Here is an 18,320-nt window from a genome sequence, read left to right as displayed (position 1 = left end):
CTCCTTCCTAAAACCCGACATGATTTGAGACATGGTTTACATACAGTAAACCATGTCTTCTCTCCATTTTTTTTGCAGATTCCACACTACTAATGTCAGTAGTGTGTATCTGCAAAATTTGGCCGTTCTAGCTCTTAAAATAAAGGGTTAAATGGCGGAAAAAATTGGCGTCGGCTCCCGCGCAATTTTCTCCGCCAGAGTAGTAAAGCCAGTGACTGAGGGCAGATATTAATAGCCTGGAGAGGGTCCACGGTTATTGGCCCCCCCCTGGCTAAAAATATCTGCCCCCAGCCACCCCAGAACAGGCACATCTGGAAGATGCGCCTATTCTGGCACTTGGCCACTCTCTTCCCATTCCCGTGTAGCGGTGGGATATGGGGTAATGAAGGGTTAATGCCACCTTGCTATTGTAAGGTGACATTAAGCCTAATTAATAATGGAGAGGCGTCAATTATGACACCTATCCATTATTAATCCAATACTAGTAAAGGGTTAAATAAAACACAAACACATTTTTTTAAATTATTTTAATGAAATAAAAACAATGGTTGTTGCAGTATTTTATTCAACGCCCAATCCAGTCACTGAAGACCCTCGTTCTGTGAGTAAAAAAACATAATAAACCAACAATATACTTACCCTCCGCAGATCTGTAACGTCCAACGATGTAAATCCTTCTGAAGGGGTTAAAACATTTTGCAGCAAGGAGCTGTGCTAATGCACGCTGCTCCTCGCTGCAAAACCCCAGGGAATGAGGCTAAAAATAGATCAATGATCTATATTTAGCTTCATTTGCGGTGAGGCGCCCTCTGCTGGCTGTTCATAGATCGTGGGAAATTACCTAGAAAGCTCCCTGGCTTTCTAGGTAATTTCCCACGATCTATGAACAGCCAGCAGAGGGCGCCTCACCGCAAATGAAGCTAAATATAGATCATTGATCTATTTTTAGCCTCATTCCCTGGGGTTTTGCAGCAGAGGAGCAGCGTGCATTAGCACAGCTCCTTGCTGCAAAATGTTTTAACCCCTTCAGAAGGATTTACATCGTTGGACGTTACAGATCTGCGGAGGGTAAGTATATTGTTGGTTTATTATGTTTTTTTACTCACAGAACGAGGGTCTTCAGTGACTGGATTGGGCGTTGAATAAAATACTGCAACAACCATTGTTTTTATTTCATTAAAATAATTTTAAAAAATGTGTTTGTGTTTTATTTAACCCTTTACTAGTATTGGATTAATAATGGATAGGTGTCATAATTGACGCCTCTCCATTATTAATTAGGCTTAATGTCACCTTACAATAGCAAGGTGGCATTAACCCTTCATTACCCCATATCCCACCGCTACACGGGAATGGGAAGAGAGTGGCCAAGTGCCAGAATAGGCGCATCTTCCAGATGTGCCTGTTCTGGGGTGGCTGGGGGCAGATATTTTTAGCCAGGGGGGGGCCAATAACCGTGGACCCTCTCCAGGCTATTAATATCTGCCCTCAGTCACTGGCTTTACTACTCTGGCGGAGAAAATTGCGCGGGAGCCCACGCCAATTTTTTCCGCCATTTAACCCTTTATTTTAAGAGCTAGAACGGCCAAATTTTGCAGATACACACTACTGACATTAGTAGTGTGGAATCTGCAAAAAAAATGGAGAGAAGACATGGTTTACTGTATGTAAACCATGTCTCAAATCATGTCGGGTTTTAGGAAGGAGAAGGAAAAAGCCGGTAATTGAATTACCGGCTTTCAAGCTGTCTAGCGCTGGAATAAATATTAATATATATACATATATGTGTCTCACTGACATATATATATATATATATACCTATTCTATGTGTACACATTTATTCTACCTATTCTACTGTAAGCTGTCAGTGTGATTTTACTGTACACCGCACTGAATTGCCGGCTTTTCTCTCTAACAGCGCTGCGTATTTCTCGCAAGTCACACTGCTTGTCCGTGTGTAATCCGTATTTTTCACGCTTCCATAGACTTTCATTGGCGTATTTCTTGCGCAGTACGGTGACAAACGCAGCATGCTGCGATTTTGTACGGCCGTAGAAAGCCGTATAATACTGATCAGTAAAATACGGCAAATAGGAGCAGGGGCATAGAGAATAATTGTGCCGTATTTTTTGCGAGTTTTACGGACGTAGATTCTGCGCTCTTACGTCCGTAAAACTCGCATGTGTGACGGCGGCCTAAGGCTGTTGTGTGGTAGTTTCAAATGCCTTTGCAAAGTCCAGATAAATCACATCAGCCGCATTACCAACATCCAGATTTCCACTTATCTAATCATAGAAACCCCACATGTTAGTTAGACACGACTTATTCTTCATGAATCCGGGCTAGATCTTCCACTCACGCCTCACCCTTGTCCTCCTTGCTGGTCGGCACACTGCAGAAAGACACAAGCAGTTGGTACAAGTGTTTCTTCCTCATCAGAGCTGCTGTGGTGGTCCGCTGTGTGCACTAACCTTCCCACGCAGTGGCGTAGGAAGTGGGTGCGGGGGGGGGCGGTCCGCCCCGGGCGGCACAATGCGGGGGGCGGCCGGCGCTGCAGGAGAAGAAAAAAAAAAAATGACGCCCCTTTAAATCTTCGGGCGGCGCCGTCCGCCGCCACGACCAGGGCCAGCTCCCCCCACCACCGGACCCCGCCCCCCGCTCTATACTCACCTCTCCTGGTTCCTGCGGCGCCGGCAGCTGCAGCGTCCTCTGACTCTGCGACGTCTCAGAGCAGAGGGCGCGATGACGTCACTACTGTGCGCGCCGCTCTGCTTCTCTGTCCTGAGCGTCGCAGAGCCGGAGAGACGCTGACTGCACCGGACCTGCGCTAGGAACGGGAGAGGTGAGGATTTTACTTTTTTTTTTTTTTCTTTATGTCTGACTGTCTGGGGCTGGGGCAATGCTGGACACACTGGGGCAATACTGGAGACCATGGGGCAGATTGCTGGACACACTGGGGCAATACATGAGACCATGGGGCAGATTGCTGGACACACTGGGGCAATACATGAGACCATGGGGCAGATTGCTGGACACACTGGGGCAATACAGGAGACTATGGGGCAGATTGCTGGACACACTGGGGCAATACTGGAGACCATGGGGCAGATTGCTGGACACACTGGGGCAATACAGGAGACCATGTGGCAGAATGCTGGAGACACTGGGGCAATACAGGAGACCATGGGGCAGATTGCTGGACACACTGGGGCAATACAGGAGACCATGGGGCAGATTGCTGGACACACTGGGGCAATACTGGAGACCATGGGGCAGAATGCTGGACACACTGGGGCAATACAGGAGACCATGTGGCAGAATGCTGGACACACTGGGGCAATACAGGAGACCATGGGGCAGATTGCTGGACACACTGGGGCAATACAGGAGACCATGTGGCAGAATGCTGGACACACTGGGGCAATACAGGAGACCATGGGGCAGATTGCTGGACACACTGGGGCAATACAGGAGACCATGGGGCAGATTGCTGGACACACTGGGGCAATACTGGAGACCATGGGGCAGAATGCTGGACACACTGGGGCAATACAGGAGACCATGTGGCAGAATGCTGGACACACTGGGGCAATACAGGAGACCATGGGGCAGATTGCTGGACACACTGGGGCAATACTGGAGACCATGGGGCAGAATGCTGGACACACTGGGGAAATACTGGAGACCATGGGGCAGAATGCTGGACACACTGGGGCAATACAGGAGACTATGGGGCAGATTGCTGGACACACTGAATACTGGAGACCATGGGGCAGATTTCAGGACACATTGAGGCAATGCTGGAGACCCTGGGCAGACTTCTGGACATACTGGGGCAATACTGGAGACCATGGGGCAGATTGCTGGACACACCGGGGCAATACTGGAGACCATGGGGCAGAATGCTGGACACACTGGGGCAATACAGGAGACCATGGGGGAGATTGCTGGATACACCGGGGCAATACTGGAGACCATGGGGCAGAATGCTGGACACACTGGGGCAATACAGGAGACCATGGGGCAGATTGCTGGACACACTGGGGCAATACTGGAGACCCTGGGGCAGATTTCTGGACACATTGAGGCAATGCTGGAGACCCTGGGGCAGACTTATGGACACACTGGGGCAATGCTGGACACTGGGGCAGATTGCTGGACACACTGGGGGTAATATGCTGGACACACTGGGGCAATGCTGGACACTGGGGGTAATATGCTGGACACACTGGGGCAGACTGCTGGACACACTGGGGAAAGGCTGGACACTGGGGCAGATTGCTGGACACACTGGGGGCAGTGCTGGACATACTGGGGCAGATTGCTGGACACACTGGGGGTAATATGCTGGACACACTGGGGCAGATTGCTGGACAACATGGGGGTAATATGCTGGACACACTGGGGCAGATTGCTGGACAACATGGGGGTAATATGCTGGACACACTGGGGGCAGGACTTGAGGCATGGGCAGAATGTAGATACGGGGCATGATTGGAGACACGGGGCAGGATTGGATCATGGGGCAGGACGGATACGATGGAGGCTGGTGGGGCAGGATGTGGAGATCATATGGGGTAGAATGGATACTCATGAGGGCAGGATGCGAGAACATATGGCTGGAGCCAGGAATGAGAAACGGGGCCAGGGTGGGGAATATTATTACCATAGGGGCTAATTAAGGGATATTATTACTGCAGTGATGTATTTATTTTATTTTTTGAGTATAATATAATAATAATAATAATAATTTTTATTTATATAGCGCCAACATATTCCGCAGCGCTTTACAAATTATAGAGGGGACTTGTACAGACAATAGACATTACAGCATAACAGAAATACAGTTCAAAACAGATACCAGGAGGAGTGAGGGCCCTGCTCGCAAGCTTACAAACTATGGGGAAAAGGGGAGACACGAGAGGTGGATGGTAACAATTGCTTTAGTTATTCGGACCAGCTATAGTGTAAGGCTCAGGTGTTCATGTAAAGCTGCATGAACCAGTTACCTGCCTAAGTATGTAGCAGTACAGACACAGAGGGCTAATACTGCATAAAGTGTATGAGAACATGATGCGAGGAACCTTTTTTTTTTTTTTTTTATTATAAATAGGCCACACAGGGATCGTTAGGTTAATGCATTGAGGCGGTAGGCTAGTCTGAACAAATGAGTTTTTAGGGCACGCTTAAAACTGTGGGGATTGGGGATTAATCGTATTAACCTAGGTAGTGCATTCCAAAGAATCGGCGCAGCACGTGTAAAGTCTTGGAGACGGGAGTGGGAGGTTCTGATTATTGAGGATGCTAACCTGAGGTCATTAGCGGAGCGGAGGGCACGGGTAGGGTGGTAGACTGATACCAGGGAGGAGATGTAGGGTGGTGCTGAGCCATGGAGTGCTTTGTGGATGAGGGTAGTAGTTTTGTACTGGATTCTGGAATACTGTTTTAAATGGGGGGGGCGGTCCTGTTACTGTGCAGAGTGACACTATATCGCCTTTTTTTCTTCATGTGATGTAATGTAGAAGTTGTGAAAAATTAAGTAATGTGTGCTGCAAGCGGAGCTCGAGATAACTGTGTTATTTCCTGCAGAAACGAGTCCTGGCTGGAAGGAATGATGGCGGTCTGTGCTGGATGAAAGATGAAGGACTTCACCTAGAGACGTCACTGGTGAGTCAGTGTTACCTATACACTGACACTATACACTGTATACTATATAGAGGTCCTGTGTATAATGTCACCAGTGATCTCTGCATTACCTCTACACAGACACTGCATACTAAGTACAGATCTCCTGTGAATACTGGCACTTATGGTGATAGTATTGTGGTTTTTTTTTTATTACTGATCAGTATTGTAGTATTCAGTCACTATGTGGTGGTAATATGTGGTCTGGAAATGGTGTTGTGGTATTTGTCCCTTGTATGTAGTATTATTCGGTCACTATGTGGCCTGGTCATGGTGTGGTGGTATTAAGTCACAGGTGTGGCATGTGGGGGTGACACCATTAGGCCCAGTTTAAGTTCTACAAAACAGGAAAACCGTTTTTGGTAACCTTTGTGTGTATTGAGCCGGGGGGGGGGCGCCAAACTCGGGAACAGCCCCGGGCGGCAAAAGCTCTAGCTACGCCTCTGTTCCCACGCACTGCACGCAGTCATCCTCCATCAGAACATGTGATTGGGCATCCTTGCACTCAGTCTCTTCCATTTGTGGGGCAGTGTCAGGTGGACGGCCCACGGAACCCCAGCCAGCAGAGTCATCAAAAAGCAGAAATGACTGCTGCGTGACTTGGGGATCAGACTGCTTGGCTGATTTGCAATGGAGTGAGGTGGAAGACAGATGCCCATAGGCCTCAGATGCCAACTCTGCACTCTCGGCAGGAGACCGGGTGGAAAACAAAGCGAAGGAACTGGAGGCACTGTCAGCCATCCAATCTAAAGCTGCCTCTACTTGTTCTGGCCTCACCATTGCTCCAGCAGGACTCGGGCCTACGAAATTATGCTGAACGTCCTGTCGCCTGCACCAGAGGAAGGTGTTTAACTTGTGGGTGTAGTAGGCACAGATCGACCAGTCCTTCTCACTGGTGCAGCTGTTAGGATACCCTGCACCAGGCTGTACTAGGGCACTCTGCACCAGGCTCGTACACACACGGCTCCACTCCGTACACCTCGTACACACGTGGCTCCACTCTGTACATCTCGTACACACGCGACTCCGCTCCGTACACCTCGCACACACATGGCTCTGCTCCGTACACCTCAAACACACATAGCTCCGCTCCGTACACCTCATACACATGCGGCTCTGCTCCGTACACCTCTTACACACGCGGCTCTGCTCCATTCATGTCGTACACGCGGCTCCGCTCCGTACACCTCGTACACACATGGCTCCGCTCCATACACCTCATACACACATAGCTCCGCTCCGTACACCTCATACACACGCGGCTCTGCTCCATTCACCTCGCACACACGGCTCCGCTCTGTACACCTCATACACACATAGCTCCACTCCGTACACCTTGTACACACGGCTCTGCTACATCCACGCTGTAAACCCCTCCTGACCCCACACAGAAACTTCCCTCATCCAGCACCATGACAACCAGCACAGCAGAGTCCTGCATACACTGAGGCCCCTGATCATGTGACCTCTGACTCCTCCCCTCCTGTGACCTCATCACAGGTCCTGTGCGCACAGAACAGCCATATATTTGTGATGGGTAGCCCGGCTCACTCTGTTTCGCTCACTAAAAAGAACCAGCTGTTTTTGGCTTAAAAAAGTCTCTTCTTGCATATAGCGCTACGTTTCCCACATTGCTCACTCCAGTCCCTTCACTATAAAGCCTGGGCCTCATTATACAGCTGTACAGGAGCCTAGTGGAGGCTTTTTAGCCATTTCTCAGACTGTTGCTCCTGGGAACAGGCCCTCGCTCCAGTCCCTTCACTATAAAGCCTGGGCCTCATTATACAGCTGTACAGGTGTCTAGTGGAGGCTTTTTAGCCATTTCTCAGACTATAGCTCCTGGGAACAGGCCCTCGCTCCAGTCCCTTCTCTATAAAGCCTGGGCCTCATTTTACAGCTGTACAGGAGCCTAGTGGAGGCTTTTTAGCCATTTCTCAGACTGTAGCTCCTGGGAACAGGCCCTCACTCCAGTCCTTTCACTATAAAGCCTGGGCCTCATTATACAGCTGTACAGGAGCCTAGTGAAGGCTTTTTAGCCATTTCTCAGACTGTAGCTTCTGGGAACAGGCCCTCGCTCCAGTCCCTTCTCTATAAAGCCTGGGCCTCATTATACAGCTGTACAGGAGCCTAGTGTAGGCTTTTTAGCCATTTCTCAGACTGTAGCTCCTGGGAACAGGCCCTCACTCCAGTCCCTTCTCTATAAAGCCTGGGCCTCATTATACAGCTGTACAGGGGCCTAGTGGAGGCTTTTTACCCATTTCTCAGACTGTAGCTCCTGGGAACAGGCCCTCACTCCAGTCCCTTCATTATAAAGCCTGGGCCTCATTATACAGCTGTACAGGAGCCTAGTGAAGGCTTTTTAGCCATTTCTCAGACTGTAGCTCCTGGGGACAGGCCCTCGCTCCAGTCTCTTCACTATAAAGCCTGGGCCTCATTATACAGCTGTACAGGAGCCAAGTGAAGGCTTTTTAGCCATTTCTCAGACTGTAGCTCCCGGGAACAGGCCCTCGCTCCAGTCCCTTCACTACAAAGCCTGGGCCTCATTATACAGCTGTGCAGGGGCCTAGTGGAGGCTTTTTAGCCATTTCTCAGACTGTAGCTCCTGGCAACAGGCCCTCACTCCAGTCCCTTCACTATAAAGCCCGGGCCTCATTATACAGCTGTGCAGGGGCCTAGTGGAGGCTTTTTAGCCATTTCTCAGACTGTAGCTACTGGGAACAGGCCCTGATTCCTCATATGTATTGCTGACTTGTGTTTTTTTCTAATATCTGATATTTGCACATATCGTTTCTACATTAGTCAGTGCTGTGACACACGTGAGCAATAGGGATACCGGCCCTACTTGCGACCTAGTGGTTACCCCACCTTGCCGTCATATGGCGCCCCCACGAAATGTCGGTTTGCCCTCACTGACCCTAATAAACCCTGCAAAAATAAAGCACGACTGTGGAAAAAAAAGCAATTATGTGTGACCGTAAAGAGGCATAATGATGGAGACTCTAAATGGATGTAAATCTTATCTAGTAAAGTACTCAATTCACAAATATTTTGAATAGTGGGGATCAGGGGTATTGGTTGCTAAGAGCAAGTTGTAATTGGGTCTAGTTTGTCAAAGAGACATATCGCATACAAGGACACCTGGGATACTGATCCTATTTTTTGACCTGGTAGCATCCCTAATTTGCCGTGGAAGTTGGTGGTTGCTGCGATCAGCACGAGCGGGGGACCATGACGAGAGTAGTGTCTGCTCCCGCAGTGTCCAACTGTAAAAGTAAGAATACAATTTTAAAAAATATACTCGCCTGTCCTAATAGTCCTCCGCTGTAATACTCTTGACCGCTCATGCAGCTGAGCCGGGGAGAATGACGCCTGCAGCGAGCGGTCCCTGAGCTCAGTGAGTGACAGGACACCGCTCGCAAAGCGCAGCAGATGTCAGGCGCCCACTCGCTGCAGGTGTCATTCTCCCCGGCTCCTCTGCATGATTGGTTGCCTGGATTACAGTGGGGGACATTTAGGACAGGTGAGTATAAGGATTTTCTGTATTTTATCCTTATTTTTCCAGGTGGAGACAGTGGGAGCAGACTACTACTCTCATCATTATCCCTTCCTGGTGCCGGGAACCATGATGAGGGCAACGTTCGGCACTTGGGAACAGCGCAAACTGTACACTGTTGCCCAGACTCCGATATCTGATGCGCGGATGGCATCCATGTGGGGTACGTGTCACACAGACTCGTTGACTTAAATGGGTCCGTGTGATCCATGCAGTCGTTCACGACACACGATCCGTGGAAACACACTGACATGTGCACAGATTCATTAATTTCAATGAGACTGTGTTTGTGTCAGTGTCTCCGGTACATGTGGAAACTGTCACCACACATACCGGAGATACTGTCGTGTGAAAGAGACCTAATAAAGAAGTGTGATTTTAAAAAAAAAATATATATTCCGTATTTTCTGGTGTATAAGACGACTGGGCGTATAAGACGACCCCCAACTTTTCCATATAAAATATGGAATTTGGGATATGCCCGCCGTATAAGACGGGGGTCATCTTATACGCCCAGTCATCTTATACGGCGTGTGGTTCCCAGGGTCTGGAAGAGAGGAGACTCTCCTTCAGGCCCTGGGATCCATATTCATGTAAAAAATAAAGAATAAAAATAAAAAACATGGATATACTCACCCTCGGATGGCCCCTGGCTCACAGCGCTGCTAGCGTCTCCCTCCGTTCCTGAGAATGCGGTGAGTGAAGGACCTTCGATGACGTGGCGGTTAGGTGACCACTCACCTGACCGCTCATGAGACCGCGACGTCATCGAAGGTCCTTCACTCACCGCATTCTCAGGAACGGAGGGAGACGCTAGCAGCGCTGTGAGCCAGGGGCTGTCCGAGGGTGAGTATATCCATGTTTTTTATTTTTATTCTTTATTTTTTACATGAATATGGATCCTAGGGCCTGAAGGAGAGTCTCCTCTCCTCCTGACCCTGGGAACCACACGCCGAAATGCAGGATCGCTCCCTGCACACGCCGTACCCGGCGTATAAGACGACCCCCTGACTTTTGGGACAATTTTTAGGGGTCAAAAAGTCATCTTATACGCCGGAAAGTACGGTATATGTATATAAACGTGTTCACAAAAGTACAATGTGTTAAAATCTAAAATTAACATGATCTGTAAGAACTATTAAAGAAAAATAAAATTAACCAGCCGTGACATCATCGAGGTTCCCAGCCAGGCTGAACTGCAGTAACCACAGGACCGTGGGAAAGTGCCAGTGAAGAGGTCACCACAGTTCAGCTCGGCTGGGAAACTCGATGATGTCACCGCTGGTCACTGACGCTGCGCTCGCAGCAGCTCTTTCACCAGTGGTTCTCAGCCTGGATGGTCGCATCCTGGCACCATCCAGGTTGAAAACTATTTCTCCCCAGACATGGATGAAGGAGTGGGATAGAACGGCAGACAGGTGAGGGATATTGTTGTTTTGTATTTTAGTTTTAGTACAGGAGAACGAGGACTTCGGTGAAATTAGGTGTTAGGTGAGTATAACTGTGTTTGTTATTTTTAAATAGAAAACTAAAAATGTGTTTTGTTTTATTTCTCATAAAATACTTCATTCTGGCTGTGTCTTTATTTACCATATAACTACAGGATTAGTAATGGATAGGTGACTTATAGACACCTCTCCATTACTAAGCCATAGGCTTAATGTCACCTGACAATACAAAGGTGACATCAACCCCACAAATATGAACCCCACTTGCTACCGCTATAGGGCAAGTGGGAATAGCCGGGCAAATCACCAGAATTGGTGAATCTAATAGATGTGCCTTTTCTGAGCAGGTGTGGACTGCTATTTTTAGTCTGGGGGGGGCCTATATCAATGGCCCCTTTACCAGACTGGGAATACCAGCCCCAGCTGTCAGCTTTAGCAAGCCTGGCTGTCAAAAATGGGGGGATTCTACGCCGTTTATTAGATTATTTATTTAATTAATTAAAAAATGCGCTCTGTTCTTGATAACCAGCCTTGCTGAGCATGACAGCTGAGGGTTGCAGCCAGCAGCTGTGAGTTTTGCCTGGCTGGTTATCAAAAATAGGGGGAACCCATGCCGGGTTTTTCATTCATTTATTTAGTTCTAGCACAGGCGGCGGGTGAGGAATACCCTCATCCTCCGCTCTTGCTGTCACTTATTAGCGGCAGCAAGTGTAGGTTGATGGTTGTAATAGTCCCAAAAGCTACCGCCTGCTGTCATTGTTCTGACTTGAATATAGCTGTCATCATTCTCCTCTGCTCACACCGATCGCTGGCAGAGCAGGGGAGAATATTGACAGCTGTCTTCAGTACCCAGTGCCGGGGAACAGCGCTTACTGTTCCGCTTCTTCCCTGCCGACTGTCTGTGTGGTACTGATGCGGCACATGGTTGCCACACATGTACCGCAAGTATTACATGGACACGGATATCTCCGGTATCAGTAATAAAAGGATGTGTGAAAACCGGCCTTAGAAGAAGGGGAGTGAAAAATGAAAGAGCAGAAGAAAAAAAAAGTAGCATTCCATAATTGTGCACTTAAGGGGCTTTAGAGGCCATGTCAGTTAGAGACCATGTGTTTGAGTTAGTGCCACTGACTTATTACACTATTATTTTACATATACAGGTAGTCCTCGACTTACGACGTTGATCCGTTCTTACGCGGCGGCGTAATCCGAATTTCGACGTAAGTCGGACCATACGTTTATACAGTACTGTACCATAAAAACAGTACAGTACTGCAAACACTTAGCCTATCCAAACACCAATCCTAACAGTACCCTACATAATTATCAATAAACATAGGTACAGTAAAATATTGTGCAGTACAGTACATTTAATAATGAAATACTGTACTGTAAGTGCTGTAACAGTAATAAACAGTGTACTGTAATAAACAAAGATAACAATTCCAAAGAGAACAGGCTTATTGGGAGGAAGCTGCAGAAGGTGCTGGAGATATTGGGGGAGGTGAGTCAAGAAGGGCAGCTGAGTCAAGAGGGGCAGCTGAGTTAGAGGGTACAGGTACAGGATCTGTTGCAGGCCTCTCTACCTTCTTGAAGTACTGCTGCAGGTTAGTTTGGAAGGAGACCATTTTCTTCTCCTCCAAGATCTCCTTGTAACACCTAAGGGAATCCATGACTCCTCTGGCAACCCTAGTGTACCTTTCCATGTTGGGATCCTCAGCCTCAAACCTTGACAACCCTTCCTGTATCAGGGCAAAACCTCCTGCCAAGCCCTGCCTTGTAAATCTCTTAAGTTCTGGGGTTGGTATGTCCTCTTCCTCTATCATTTGCTTCTCCAGTTGAATAAGGTCCTCAGCAGATAACTCCTCTCCATGAGATGCCAGTAGCTCTGTGACATCATCCTCCTCCAGATTCATTGTCTTACTCATATCAACAACGTTCTTTATGACACTAGTCACTGACTCTTGGACCTCTGTGACATCATTCACAAACTGGGGACACAGTTTTTTCCACACACCATTCATACTGGTCTGCTTAACCTCATCCCAGGAATCAGCAATCGTTAAACTAGATGAAATGTGGATTAAATCCACGCTGCTGGGACAAATAATGGATCCAGATATAATTGTAGGTGTTCGGGTGGTTTATTCAACGCGTTTCGAAGCTCATGGCTTCTTCTTCAGGAAGTTTCCACACAAAGCCGACCTGTGGATCTGCAGCAGCTGACAAACTACATGCCTGTACTGTGTACCACCAGGTGAGCAGTTCTCTCACAATTGATTAGAAGCAATCCTCGGGATAAGACCTTATTTGCGCTTTTTTGTCTCCTATTTTTCTATACTAGGAATCAGCAATGTTATTCACAGCATCAAGGATATTGTATGTTTTCCAAAAGTCCTTTAGAGTCAAGTCCTTATTCTTTTCAGTTGCTGCTAAAGCACTACCAATGACCCTTCGGAGGTAGTAGGCCTTGAATGTAGCAATGACTCCTTGGTCCATAGGCTGTATTAGGGCAGTGGTATTAGGTGGAAGGTAAACCACCTTGACATTAGGGTGAAAGTCATCAAGATGGGCAGGGTGTCAAGGGGCATTGTCCAGAATTAGCAACACCTTAAAGGGGATATCCTTGGAGGTACAATAAGGCTCCACGCCTGGCACAAAATGGTTGGTGAACCAGTCATCAAACACTGCAAGTGTCACCCATGCCTTCCTATTAGACTTCCAGATGACTGGTAGTTAACCCTTTGAAATGCCCTTGAGTGCCCTTGGATTCTCAGCCTGATACACCAACATGGGCTTCAGTTTGTAGTCGCCAGCAGCATTGCCCCCAAGAAGCAAAGTCAGTCTCTCCTTGCCGACTTTATGACCTGGTGCGGACTTCTCCTCCTTGGCGATGTACATACGGTTAGGCAAATGTTTCATCCACGTTGAACACTTGTTGAGCACAGTAACCACCCTCCTCAATTATCTCAGCCAATGCTTTAGGAAACTCAGTTGCTGCTTTCTCATCAGCACTAGCAGCTTCACCTTGCACTTTAATGTTATGGAAATTGGCACGATCCTTAAACCTCATAAACCAACCCCTACTCGCCACGAATTCTTCACTTTCACTTCCTTCCCCCTTTTCTCTTTTCAACGCCTCAGTCACCTAGCCTTCTCCTGAATAACCATAAGGCTCACAGGGATACGGCGTTGATTTTGGTCTTCCAACCAAAGCACCAGTAATCTTTCCATCTCAATAATAAGCCCACTACGCTGCTTTGTTATCACTGTCACTTTCATAGATGCAGATCCTTTCACATGTTCAAGGATACGACCTTTATCCTTGATAATCGTAGCGACAGTCGAACGACTAAGGGTACCATCACACAGTGCCATTTTGATCGCTACGACGGTACGATTCGTGACGTTCCAGCGATATCCATACGATATCGCTGTGTCTGACACGCAGCAGCGATCAGGGACCTTGCTGAGAATCGTACGTCGTAGCAGATCGTTTGGAACATTCTTTCGTCGCTGGATCTTCCGCTGTCATCGCTGGATCGGTGTGTGTGACACCGATCCAGCGATGCGTTCGCTTGTAAGCAGGGTAAACATCGGGTTACTAAGCGCAGGGCCGCGCTTAGTAACCCGATGTTTACCCTGGTTACCATCCTAAAAGTAAAAAAAACAAACGCTTCATACTTACCTTCGGCTGTCTGTCCCCGGCGCTGTGCTTTCCTGCACTCACTGTGAGCACAGCGGCCGGAAAGCAGAGCGGTGACGTCACCGCTCTGCTTTCCGGCCGCTGTGCTCACAGCCAGAGCAGAGAAGCAGAGCGCCGGGGACAGACAGGGGAAGGTAAGTATGAAGCGTTTGGTTTTTTTTTACTTTTAGGATGGTAACCAGGGTAAACATCGGGTTACTAAGCGCGGCCCTGCGCTTAGTAACCCGATGTTTACCCTGGTTACCGGCATAGTTGGTCGCTGGAGAGCGGTCTGTGACAGCTCTCCAGCGACCACACAACGACTTACCAACGATCACGGCCAGGTCGTATCGCTGGTCGTGATCGTTGGTAAATCATATAGTGTGACGGTACCCTAAGTCCTAATGACCTGCCAATTTCTGTTGGTGTTTCCCCCTTATCAGATCGCCTTGTGATATCCACTTTCACCTCCATGGTGATGGCCTTCCTTTTCTTTGATGCACTGGTATCAGATGAGTCTACCTTACGTTTGGGAGCCATAATGAAGGGTGTTATGGCATGCAGACTTGTTTTCCTCTGTAACAGGGTGCAGTGTACAGTACTGGACTCTATTGTTCCGCCGCTGCACGTAGTTTGACTTACGATGCAAAACCGCGTAAGTCGGAATGAGGCGTCATATAAAGCGTCGTAAACACGAAACAACGTAACCCGAGACCGTCGTAAACCGAGGACTAACTGTACCTGGATCTGTCCACAGTTTTTGTCTGCTTAAGATTTATATTATTACTTTCTCCCCGTAGAGCAGAAGTAACCACAGAAATTAATGAGGTAGAAATCCTCCTCCTGTTATTAACCTAATCACTGCCAGTGCCTGACCTCAGTGCCTCTGTTCATCCTGCAGCTGTCCCACATCCACCACTGTCCAAAGTCTGTGACTGCAGATTGATTGTGATTTATCACAGATCATGTGTGCCCTCACTACACTGAGCAGCCAATCACAGATCATGTGTGCCCTCACTACACTGAGCAGCCAATCACAGATCATGTGTGCCCTCACTACACTGAGCAGCCAATCACAGATCATGTGTGCCCTCACTACACTGAGCTGCCAATCACAGATCATGTGTGCCCTCACTACGCTGAGCAGCCAATCACAGATCATGTGTGCCCTCACTACACTGAGCAGCCAATCACAGATCATGTGTGCCCTCACTACGCTGAGCAGCCAATCACAGGAAATGTAGGAGCCCAGTCACAACAGAGCATTGCCAATCATTCCCCAGTTGTACACACTGCTCTAACTGTCCTCCTCCTTCTCCTTCTCCTCCTCCCTCCTCACAGCCCCCAGTCAGGCGGGATTCTGGAAGAGACTAAGCAAACAGCAGGGGAAAAAAAAGTTTGGCTCAGCTCCCAGTGGTGAGCCAGCCCATCCTTCACATCAAAGAGCCCCATCATTGTCTGGGATCATTCACAAAGGACACAATTCACTACCATATATGTGGAGTGCGGCTCTGCGGGTGGAGGTCAGTGCTGGAGGCTCCATTATTCTCTACGTGGAGTGTGGCTCTGCGGGTGGAGGTCGGTGCTGGAGGCTCCATTATTCTCTATGTGGAGTGCGGCTCTGTGGGTGGAGGTCGGTGCTGGAGGCTCCATTATTCTCTATGTGGAGTGCGGCTCTGCGGGTGGAGGTCGGTGCTGGAGGCCCCATTATTCTCTATGTGGAGTGCGGCTCTGCGGGTGGAGGTCGGTGCTGGAGGCCCCATTATTCTCTATGTGGAGTGCGGCTCTGCGGGTGGAGGTCGGTGCTGGAGGCTCCATTATTCTCTATGTGGAGTGCGGGTGGAGGTCGGTGCTGGAGGCTCCATTATTCTCTATGTGGAGTGCGGCTCTGCGGGTGGAGGTCGGTGCTGGAGGCTCCATTATTCTCTATGTGGAGTGCGGCTCTGCGGGTGGAGGTCAGTGCTGGAGGCTCCATTATTCTCTACGTGGAGTGTGGCTCTGCGGGTGGAGGTCGGTGCTGGAGGCTCCATTATTCTCTATGTGGAGTGCGGCTCTGTGGGTGGAGGTCGGTGCTGGAGGCTCCATTATTCTCTATGTGGAGTGCGGCTCTGCGGGTGGAGGTCAGTGCTGGAGGCTCCATTATTCTCTATGTGGAGTGCGGCTCTGCGGGTGGAGGTCAGTGCTGGAGGCTCCATTATTCTCTACGTGGAGTGCGGCTCTGCGGGTGGAGGTCAGTGCTGGAGGCTCCATTATTCTCTATGTGGAGTGCGGCTCTGTGGGTGGAGGTCGGTGCTGGAGGCTCCATTATTCTCTATGTGGAGTGCGGCTCTGCGGGTGGAGGTCGGTGCTGGAGGCTTCATTATTCTCTATGTGGTGTGCGGCTCTGTGGGTGGAGGTCGGTGCTGGAGGCTCCATTATTCTCTATGTGGAGTGCGGCTCTGCGGATGGAGGTCAGTGCTGGAGGCTCCATTATTCTCTATGTGGAGTGCGTCTCTGCGGGTGGAGGTCGGTGCTGGAGGCTCCATTATTCTCTATGTGGAGTGCGGCTCTGTGGGTGGAGGTCGGTGCTGGAGGCTCCATTATTCTCTATGTGGAGTGCGGCTCTGTGGGTGGAGGTAGGTCCTGGAGGCTCCATTATTCTATATGTGGAGTGTGGCTCTGTGGGTGGAGGTCGGTGCTGGAGGCCCCATTATTCTCTATGTGGACTGCGGCTTTGCAGGTGGAGGTCGGTGCTGAGGCTCCATTACTCTCTACAGTCATGGCAAAAGTATTGACACCCCTGCAATTCTGTCAAATAATACTCATATTCTTCCTGAAAATGATTGCAAACACAAATTCTTTGGTATTATTATCTTCATTTAATTTGTCTTAAATGAAAAAACACAAAAAGAATTGTCCTAAAGCCAAATTGGATATAATTCCACACCAAACATAAAAAAGGGGGTGGACAAAAGTATTGGCACTGTTCGAAAAATCATGTGATGCTTCTCTAATTTGTGTAATTAACAGCACAGGTAACTTACCTGTGGCACCTAACAGGTGTTGGCAATAACTAAATCACACTTGCAGCCAGTTGACATGGATTAAAGTTGACTCAACCTCTGTCCTGTGTCCTTGTGTGTACCACATTGAGCATGGAGAAAAGAAAGAAGACCTAAGAACTGTCTGAGGACTTGAGAAACCAAATTGTGAGGAAGCATGAGCAATCTCAAGGCTACAAGTCCATTTCCAAAGACCTGAATGTTCCTGTGTCTACCGTGCGCAGTGTCATCAAGAAGTTTAAAGCCCATGGCACTGTGGCTAACCTCCCTAGATGTGGACGGAAAAGAAAAATTGACAAGAGATTTCAATGCAAGATTGTGCAGATGTTGGATAAAGAACCTCGACTAACATCCAAACAAGTTCAAGCTGCCCTGCAGTCCGAGGGTACAACAGTGTCAACCCGTACTATCCGTCGGCATCTGAATGAAAAGGGGCTGTATGGTAGGAGACCCAGGAAGACCCCACTTCTTACCCCGAGACATAAAAAAGCCAGGCTGGAGTTTGCCAAAACTTACCTGAAAAAGCCTAAAATGTTTTGGAAGAATGTTCTCTGGTCAGATGAGACAAAAGTAGAGCTTTTTGGGCAAAGGCATCAACATAGAGTTTACAGTCAAAAAAGAGGCATTCAAAGAAAAGAACACGGTCCCTACAGCCAAACATGGCAGAGGTTCCCTGATGTTTTGGGGTTGCTTTGCTGCCTCTGGCACTGGACTGCTTGACCGTGTACATGGTATTATGAAGTCTGAAGACTAACAACAAATTTTGCAGCATAATGTAGGGCCCAGTGTGAAAAAGCTGGGTCTCCCTCAGAGGTCATGGGTCTTCCAGCTGGACAATGACCCAAAACACACTTCAAAAAGCACTAGAAAATGGTTTGAGAGAAAGCACTGGAGACTTCTAAGGTGGC

General features: G+C 48.6%; 1 protein-coding gene and 1 pseudogene across 1 annotated transcript in view; one reads left to right on the top strand and one right to left on the bottom strand.

Moving 5' to 3' along the window:
- Window positions 1–13,026: 13,026 nt before the first annotated feature.
- On the bottom strand, window positions 13,027–14,911 carry LOC138666409 (tigger transposable element-derived protein 1-like; annotated as a pseudogene).
- An 834-nt stretch (window positions 14,912–15,745) lies between these two features.
- The window catches only part of LOC138666930 (gastrula zinc finger protein XlCGF57.1-like), a 35,452-nt gene continuing 32,877 nt past the window's right edge, over window positions 15,746–18,320 (top strand). Inside the window, exon 1 of the mRNA XM_069755122.1 lies at window positions 15,746–15,894. The gene's annotated coding sequence lies outside the window, so the exon portion shown is untranslated. The remainder of the gene's footprint in view (window positions 15,895–18,320) is intronic.

The sequence above is a fragment of the Ranitomeya imitator genome, chromosome 2 (genome assembly GCF_032444005.1).
Source record: "Ranitomeya imitator isolate aRanImi1 chromosome 2, aRanImi1.pri, whole genome shotgun sequence".
NCBI classification, from domain to species: Eukaryota; Metazoa; Chordata; class Amphibia; order Anura; family Dendrobatidae; genus Ranitomeya; species Ranitomeya imitator.
This window is presented reverse-complemented; position numbering and strand designations above follow the sequence as displayed.